General features: G+C 47.8%; 1 pseudogene; it reads left to right on the top strand.

The window, feature by feature from the left end:
* Positions 1–3,120: 3,120 nt before the first annotated feature.
* The window catches only part of LOC114032922, a 31,064-nt pseudogene continuing 25,922 nt past the window's right edge, over positions 3,121–8,262 (top strand).

The following is an 8,262-nucleotide window of genomic DNA, read 5'->3' as shown; positions in this document are numbered from 1 at the left end:
GGTCTCTCTTTCGCCCTCTCTCTCTGGGATGTGACTCATTTTTCCCATTTCCAGAAAAGGAAACTGAGGATTACAGAGAGGAAGTGACCTGCTCAAGGTCACACAGAGGTCTGATGCACCATGTTAACCTCACACGGAGACCAGCACCAGCAGCTGCTTTTGTTCCTGGCAAACATGCCACACAAGCAAAATGCTAGCTGGTGGGCAAGTGGGCGACATGGTGGCCTGGGTCCCTTGCTCCAGTCGGCTCTGCCTTCTCAGCCCTGTCTGCTTCCCCAACATCCTGGTCCTTCCCCTCTAGCACCCTGATACCTCCCCCTAGGAGAAGTGAGAATGTGCCCTGCCCTCTATGATGCTGGCATCTGACCCTGTGGCCCTCATGGCCCTTACTCATGCCTGGTTTGCAACATGCTTTGGGTGGAGGCAATGGTGCTTTGGTGCCAATTCATGGAAAAAACTTCCTCTCAGCTCCAGGCAGCAGCCAGGGAGCCCAGGCATCAGGGAACTGTCCCTTCCGTCACCTAGATGTGCCCTATTAAGCAGCCAGAAGTGACTACCTCACAGGGCACTAACTCTTCTCCCAGAGATTCTCCCAGAGACCCCCAGAGACACAGACATACTTGCACAGTCACCCAGATGAGATTTTACATACAGGCAACCACACAGACATACCCTTATGTACAGACACAAAGAGACACACTTAAACAGATACCCAGAAACCCAGAGAGACACCCACCCAGGTACCTTGATTTGGGTTCAAAGCCCAGCTTAGACATTGTGTAACTCTGGACAAGTCACTTAATCTTTCTGTTCCACAGTTTCCTCATCTGTAAATGAGAGGGTTGGATTAAATGACCTCATAGTTTCCTTCAAGCTCTAAATCTCTGATCTTTTGCTCCATTTCTCATACTCACACTCACAGAGACTGCTCTGAGTATCCCATTTGAGAAAGGACACTGGTAAATTGGAGATGGTTAATAACACAAAGGAGGATGGTAAGGGCCTTGAGATGAGGCCATATGAGGACTGGTTGAAGGAGCTGGGGATGTTTAGCTTGGGAACGAGAAGTCTCAGGAAGGAAATGGCAGCTGCCTTCAAATACCTGAAAAGTTGTCATGTGGAGAAGGGATTAGAATGGTTCAGTAGAGTTCCAAAAGGCAAATCCTAGTAACAGTGGGTAGAAATTGTGAAGTGAGAGATTCAGGCTCGATGTAAGGAAAAATCTCTGAATAATCAGAGCCAAACTCAAGTGGAATGGACTGCCCCTGGAAGTGGTGAGCTCCCTGTCACTAGAGGTGGTAAGCTCCCCATCCCTGAAGGTCTCCAAGCAGATGTTGGTGGACATAAGTCAGGTATGTTATAGAGTGATTTTTTGGGAGAATGGGAGCAGGGACCCACCAAATAGCCACTGAGGTCTCTTCCAAGATTCTGTGATTCCGTGACATAAAAATACACAGGCATATATCGGAAGACATACATACAGACTCTGACATACTCTCACGGGTACCCAGCATCCCCCATCCAGACACATTCTGATACACATTCACACATGGACTAAAACCCAGATGGCCTAACACAGTTCTGCTTTCTGTTAGTGAAGCTCTCAGTGAGCCCTCCCCTCACTCTCACACACAAATACACATACATGCACCTCCTCCACACACACCCCTCACACCTATACATAAACACAGACATACAAAGACCCCCCCACAAACATACACCACACACACACACACACACACACACACACACACACACACACGGCCACCCCACATACACACACATCCTGTCTCTCACACACATACCCCCTCCCACACAGACATATTCAAATAGACATACTCACAGAGTGACACAGATGCTCACAGACCCCCACGGACACATTCAGAGCCACGTGGTCATACACAGCCACCCAGACAGAAACAGAGGTGTTGGGGGATGGGCCTGTGTTGATTTTCTATAGTTTTTAACTATCCAGGTAATCCCTCAATCTGGGACTTGGATAAAGGGTAACTAAAACCCTGATGAGAGCTAAAAGAAACAACAGGAACAGATTGTTATTTCAACAACCTTTATAGCCCTGCCTACCCTCCCCCCATACCCTTCCACAGGAGGAGTGACTTTGGAAGGTGTCTGTCCCTTATCCCCTAGCCCTTGCCCCCCAAGGCCCAGATGACTCCTACTCCAGGTGTTTGGAAGGTGACTGGATGAGGCAAGCAGCTGGGGTCAGTCTTCAGGAAGGACAGAGGCTGGCTGCAGGATTTATCTCACCTCCATCCTCCCATTGGTGCCCTCCCCCCTTCCCAAAGCAGGAAAACAGCTGGTTCCTGGTTATCATACCCATCCAAGGCTGGGATCTTTTTTTTTTTTTCCAGGTGACTGTCATAAAGCATAGGATTGAGTGCTCCAGGGACCATCTAGACCTTAGAGACCATCTAGGTCCACACACCTTCATTTTCCAGATGGGGAAACTGAGGGACAGAGAAAGGAAATCATTTATCCAAGGTTACAGAGTGACTCAGTGGCAGAGCCTGGCCTGAGACTCAGGTCTCCTGTCAGAATTATCTGTTTCCTGTTAGTGCAGTTTTCAGTGCTTGCTCCCCCGCCCCTTCCCCCTTTCTCCCCTTCCACCCACTGTCCTAGGATATCCTGTTCTAGGATATCAACAGGAGTATCCAGTGCATTTAGGTGGGCAGGGCTCTGGCCCTTTCTAATTGTCCACTCCATTGCTGTGGGTCATTGAGGGAGAAGGGGGAATGGAGAGGGGAGACTAAGAGGAAAGGATTTGAGATTATAACTCCCCCCTCACTTTATAAAGGGTGAAACATCTGTAAAATGAAGGATGGGCTCTGAGGTCCCCTCCAGCTCTGAATTCTATGATCGACTCAGGAGCTCCCATTTTCTATAGGATTTAGGTTTAAAATGCACTTTATTGCCATTATCTCACTTGATTCTCATGACAATCCTATGGGAAAGATGGGGGAAGTACTTCCATTCCTATTTTATAGAAGAAACAGAGGCTTACAGAGATGAAGTGACTTTTCCCAAATGACACAGGTGTTAAGTAGCAGAAACCCGGATTTGGTCCGCAAATGTGATGCCCTTTCTAGAGCACCCCTGAGGATGACTGAACCTGGAGAATCTCCAGAGCCCTGCCCTTCCCCACGCGGCCTCAGGCTCCGGTTTGGGGTCTCAGGTAGGTGCAGGCACAGGTCCAGAGGCGCCCCAACACTGTCCCTGGTAGCAGGGGCTCTGCTCTGCCCAGAAGCCCTAGCCCCTATGAGGTGTGGACTGACAACGGGGTCTTGGAGGGGAGAACAGGGGAGATGGAGAAGAGAGGGGGAGGGGAAGGAAGGATAAAGGGAGCGAGAAGGGGAGGGAGAGAAGAGAATGGAGGGGAGGGGAGAGAAGGCAATGAAAGAGAGGAAAGGAGGAGGGCATGAAGGAGTGGGCTCGAGGGGGCGGGCGCGACACGCGGGTAGCCTTGTTTGGACAAGGAAACGCGGGTGTGTGTGTTGGGGGGCGGGGGGCGGTGCGGCGTGTCCGCGCCCCCCTCTCCTCCACACCCCTTCCCTCCCTCCTCTGCTCTCCCCGGCCCAGCCCGGCGGGCACTGACCCGACTTCGCGACTGTGCCGCGCTCCAGATGTGCGCTGGCTCCAGTCAGGCTGAGGCGGGTCGCGCGCTGGGGTCCTGGGCCGGCGGCCACCCCTGGTTGAGGGGGTGGGGGGCGGGGGGCGGGGGCCGGGGGGAGGAACACACCGTGATTTACTCGGGCCGAGGACAGAGGGCCTTTATCAAAAGCTTCTGCGCCCAGCCCGGGGGGAGGCAGGGGGGCGGGGGCGGGGGCTGCCAGTTTCCTGCCTCCCGGTGCCGGGGGTGGCTGCTTTTGTCTACGTTCTCGGAATTCCGAGCTCGAAGGGCCCCTTCTCCGAGCCCTCTTTGTAGTCAGGAGGAAACTGAGGCTCAGACAGGGGAAGGAACCTGTCCGAGGTTACGCACCCACTCAGTGACAGCTTTGCACCTAGAACCCGTCCTTAAAAGGTGTGATGGCCCGAATAGGGGCAGAAAGAGCCTTGGCTGAGGAGTCAGCAGACAGCTCTTGCCCGCGGACTCACATTTCAGCAGCTCTTTTAGTTTTCTAAGGAAAAGGGCCTTTCTCACAACCCACCGTGTGTGTAGGGGAGGTGGGAAGAGGGAGAGGAGGGGAATGATCATTCATATAGCTGCCCACTATGTGCCAGGCACTGTGCTAAGGGCTTTTAACAAATAGCTCATTTGGTCCGCACAACAACCTTTTGAGATAGGTGCCATTATTACCCCCATTTTACAACTGAGAAAACTGAGGCAAACAGGTTAAGTGACTGGCCCAGGGTCACACATTAAGAGTCTGAGGCAGCATTTGAACTTGGGTCTTCCTGAGTTCAGGCCCAGCATCCCTCTATCCGTTGTGGCATCAGCTGCAATAGGCAATGTAAGCTTTATTAGTCCCATCTTACAGACAGGGAAATTGAGGCATAGAGCAGTGAACGGACTGGTTCAAGATCTCACAGGGAGCCTGTAATAACTAGCACTAGATACTGAAGAACAAATGGTGTCTATAGTGCCCTGGTCTAACATGAATTCACCAAGTGGCTCTGAGCAAGTAATGACCCTTCTCTGAGCCCCTTCTTTATCAGCAAAATGAAGGAGTTAGATAAGGTGGCCTCTGAAGTATTTTCCAGCCCGGACACTCTATGTCCTGAGGGAGCTCCCAGCTTTCAGTTTTTATGTTTAGCATTTGGACGGACTGAGTCCAGTGAGGAAGGGAATTTATACTTGTTCCCGACCTAGAAACTGTTAAACTCTTTAACACCCCTTACCCAGAAAGAAGGCACAATTTAGAGCCAAATTACAGACTAATGTGATTAGAGCTTTGGCAAGTATTCAAGACTGAATTGGGTCCCGGCCCTCTCTGTGGATCATAGCCACATCTGTAGGACCTTGGAAGTGTTACTTTTTTACTGGGCTTTGCTTTGCCCTCAAGAGTATTATCTGTGAGATCAGTCTGGAGACTGGTTCTATGTGAGGGGTCTGTTGGCATAGACTTGGGGGTCTCTTTATCCCTGACGGTGCATAGGAATTTCTAAGGCTGGAGAACCATTGGAACCACCCCAATCAGTTATTTTATTTTATTTTTTCCAAATTAGGCTTTCCTGACTTGTTTCAGCCTCTAGAGAGAAAAAGAATCTGGCCTGAGACAACTGGAGTGCACTTTAGCATAGAGAATTAAATACAGACCATAGAATGTCAAAACTGGAAAGATCATAGATTGTAGAATGTAAAATATTGGAACTCAAAGGGACCTTAGAACATAGGCTATCAGACCTGGGAGGAAGTTTAGAGGACAGAACTTTAGGACTGACTGAGAGTGACCTTACAGCATATAACTGTCTCTTCTCTCTCCTGTGTGACCTCTACCCAGGTGCCAAATACCTATAGTATTCTTATAGCATCGGTCTGACTACATCACTTCACTATTAAATAAATTCTACTGGTTCCTTCTTACTTCTCAGATCAAATACAAACCCCTGGGTCTGGCATTTAAAGCAGTTCTTCAACCAGGCTCCAACCTACCTTCACAAGCTTGCTGTACATTGTTTTACTCACACACTCCATGGTCCAACCAAGCCAGCCATCTTTCTGTTTTTTTTTTTTTTTAGGCAATTGGGGTTAAGTGACTTGCCCAGGGTCACACAGCTAGTAAGTGTCAAGTGTTTGGTCTGAGGCTGGATTTGAACTCAGGTCCTCCTGACTTCAGGGCCGGGCTCGATCCACTGTGCCACCTAGCTGCCCCTATCTTGCTGTTCTTCACATACATCATTCAATCCCCTCTCTCCATCCCTTTGCACTGGCTGATGCTCATGTTTGGAATGCACTCAATCTCACTCTCACCTCCTGGGATCCCTCCTTTCCTTCAAAGTTCACCTCAAATACTACTTTCCACACAAAACCTTTTCTGATTACCCTCCCCATCTCCCACCCCAAGCTGCTAGTACTTACCCAACAAAAATTACCTTGAATTTATTTTGTACATATGTACATGTTGTCTCTCCTGTTAAAATGTGAGCTACCTGAGGGCAGAGACTCTTTTAATTTTGTCTGTATCCAGCATCGGTCACAAAACCTGGCTTATTAGTACCTGTTGATTGATTATAGAATGATAGATTATGTTGTTCCTAACCTAGAAAATGTTAAACTCTTTAACAGCCCCTACTCAGAAAGAAGACACAATCTAGAGCCCAATTACAGACAATTGTGATTAGGACTTTAGCAAGTATTCAAGATTGAATTGGGTCCTGGCCCTCTCTGTGGATCATAGCCACATTGGTGGGACCTTGGATGTGTTACTTTTTTCTAGGCCTATTTTTCCTATTGTCACTTTTTCCTCATGGGTATTATCCATGATATCAGTCTAGGACTGGTCAAGTGATTGAGCATAGAATGTTGGAGCTGGGAGGGAACACAGAAATCATTTACATGCCTTATTTTTGAGAGAGAGAAACTGAGGTCCAGTTTCTTTCCTAGTTTCAAGGGGAGTTTCAACTCTCCAGCATTTTGAGAACTAGCCTAGGTAGAAGAGTTCTACTCTAGCCAGAGGCCCAAGAAGTTATGTCTTTGTACCTGTCAGAGTGTAAATTTGTGTATTAGTGTATATACTTTACATACAGTAGGATATATATTATATATATACATTTGTCTATACATTTATACACACTATGTGTGTGTGTGTGTGTGTGTGTGTGATACTTTATATCAAGGTATGAGTGAATTAATTTGGGGATATGTGAATTTGGGAATGGGCATGTTTGTATTAATGTGCTAATGAGGGCAAGCAAATTGAGTCTGTGTTTGTGTTTTAACTTAAGTCACCTACCCTCATCTTGTTGAGAACAATCCAAATGATAGAATCATAGGATTTAGAGTGGGAAAGGACCTTAGAAATCCTGAAAAACTCAAAAGTTCTGCCTTAAGCTGAAAGTGGAGACTCTCATCCTTGTCCCAGAGGACAAGGGATAAATAGGAGGTCAGATCAAATGCAAAGTCGTAGCTTGATTTGAAGGGAGAAACTGCAGCGTTAGACCTATAGCTAAATAGTGAGGACTTATGTTGGGGAAACTTTGCTGTAAAATTAGCAGTGGTTTATCAATTCAATTCAATACATATGTATTAATGCCACTGTGTGCCAGGTACTGTGCTAATCCATGGTCAACTCATTCAGAGCCATAGGCCAACTGGTTCTCCATTACCTAAGACTTTCTAGGCTGGGTCTTTGCCTACCGTCAGCCTCCACAGCACAACAGAACTCTGTGGATTGGGAAGAAATGGATACTGGGAAGGATTTGCCCCTTTAATAGATCCTATAAATCAAAGGCCAAGTTTATGCCCTAATTGAAGTTAATGGGAACCATTTGTTTAAGTAACATGGCTGGGGTTGGGGGGGAAGGGAGGAGGAAGAAATGGGGCCTTATTACACTAAAGGTCCCTTGGAGAGACACCCTAGGAGGAAGGGTCCTCAGCCTCAAGGCATTCCAAACTAACACCGGGAGAAGAATTGTATTCCAGTCAGAGGCCCAGGAAGTTATGTCTTTGTACTTGTCAATGTACACTTTTGTGTTAGTGTACTGGGGAGGTGGGCATGTGCTTTATATCAAAGTGTGAATGAATTAATTTGGGTGTATGTGACTGTGGATGGGTATGCTTGTATGAACGTGTTAGTGAGGGCAAGCAAATGAGTCTGTGTTTGTGTTTTAACCTAAAGGACCTACCCTCATCTTCTTGAGAACAGTCTGAATGACAGGATCATAGGTTTTAGACTAGGAAAAGACCTTAGAAATCATGAAGAACCCAAAAGTTCTGCTTTAAGCTGAAAGTGGAGACTCTCCTCCTCCATCTCCAATCCCCTTTCCTGCTTCCTGGCTAGAGTAAAGAAGGCAGGGAAGCCCAGACCTGACCAGGGCCTAGAATTCCTTGGCTGAAGCTAAAGCTGTCCCTTGTTCTGGGAGAAAAAGCCCAATAAAGAAAATCTTCCTAATAGAGCCATCTGAGAGTGGTGTAGGATGCCTCAGAAGGTATAGGGCTCCCTGTCATTGTTGAGGTCTCTAAGCAGGGGCTGGATGGCCATTTGTCAGGGATGTTGAAAAGCAGGGTTCCTCTTCAGGTAGAGATCCAACTCCATGCCCCCTGAGGTCTGAAGTTTCTTTCAACTTTGCTCTTCTTTGATTCTG

The sequence above is a fragment of the Vombatus ursinus genome, unplaced genomic scaffold, assembly GCF_900497805.2.
Source record: "Vombatus ursinus unplaced genomic scaffold, bare-nosed wombat genome assembly UNPS02000580.1, whole genome shotgun sequence".
Taxonomy (NCBI): domain Eukaryota; kingdom Metazoa; phylum Chordata; class Mammalia; order Diprotodontia; family Vombatidae; genus Vombatus; species Vombatus ursinus.
The sequence above is the reverse complement of the archived record's forward strand: the minus strand, read 5'-3'. Positions and strand labels throughout refer to the sequence as shown.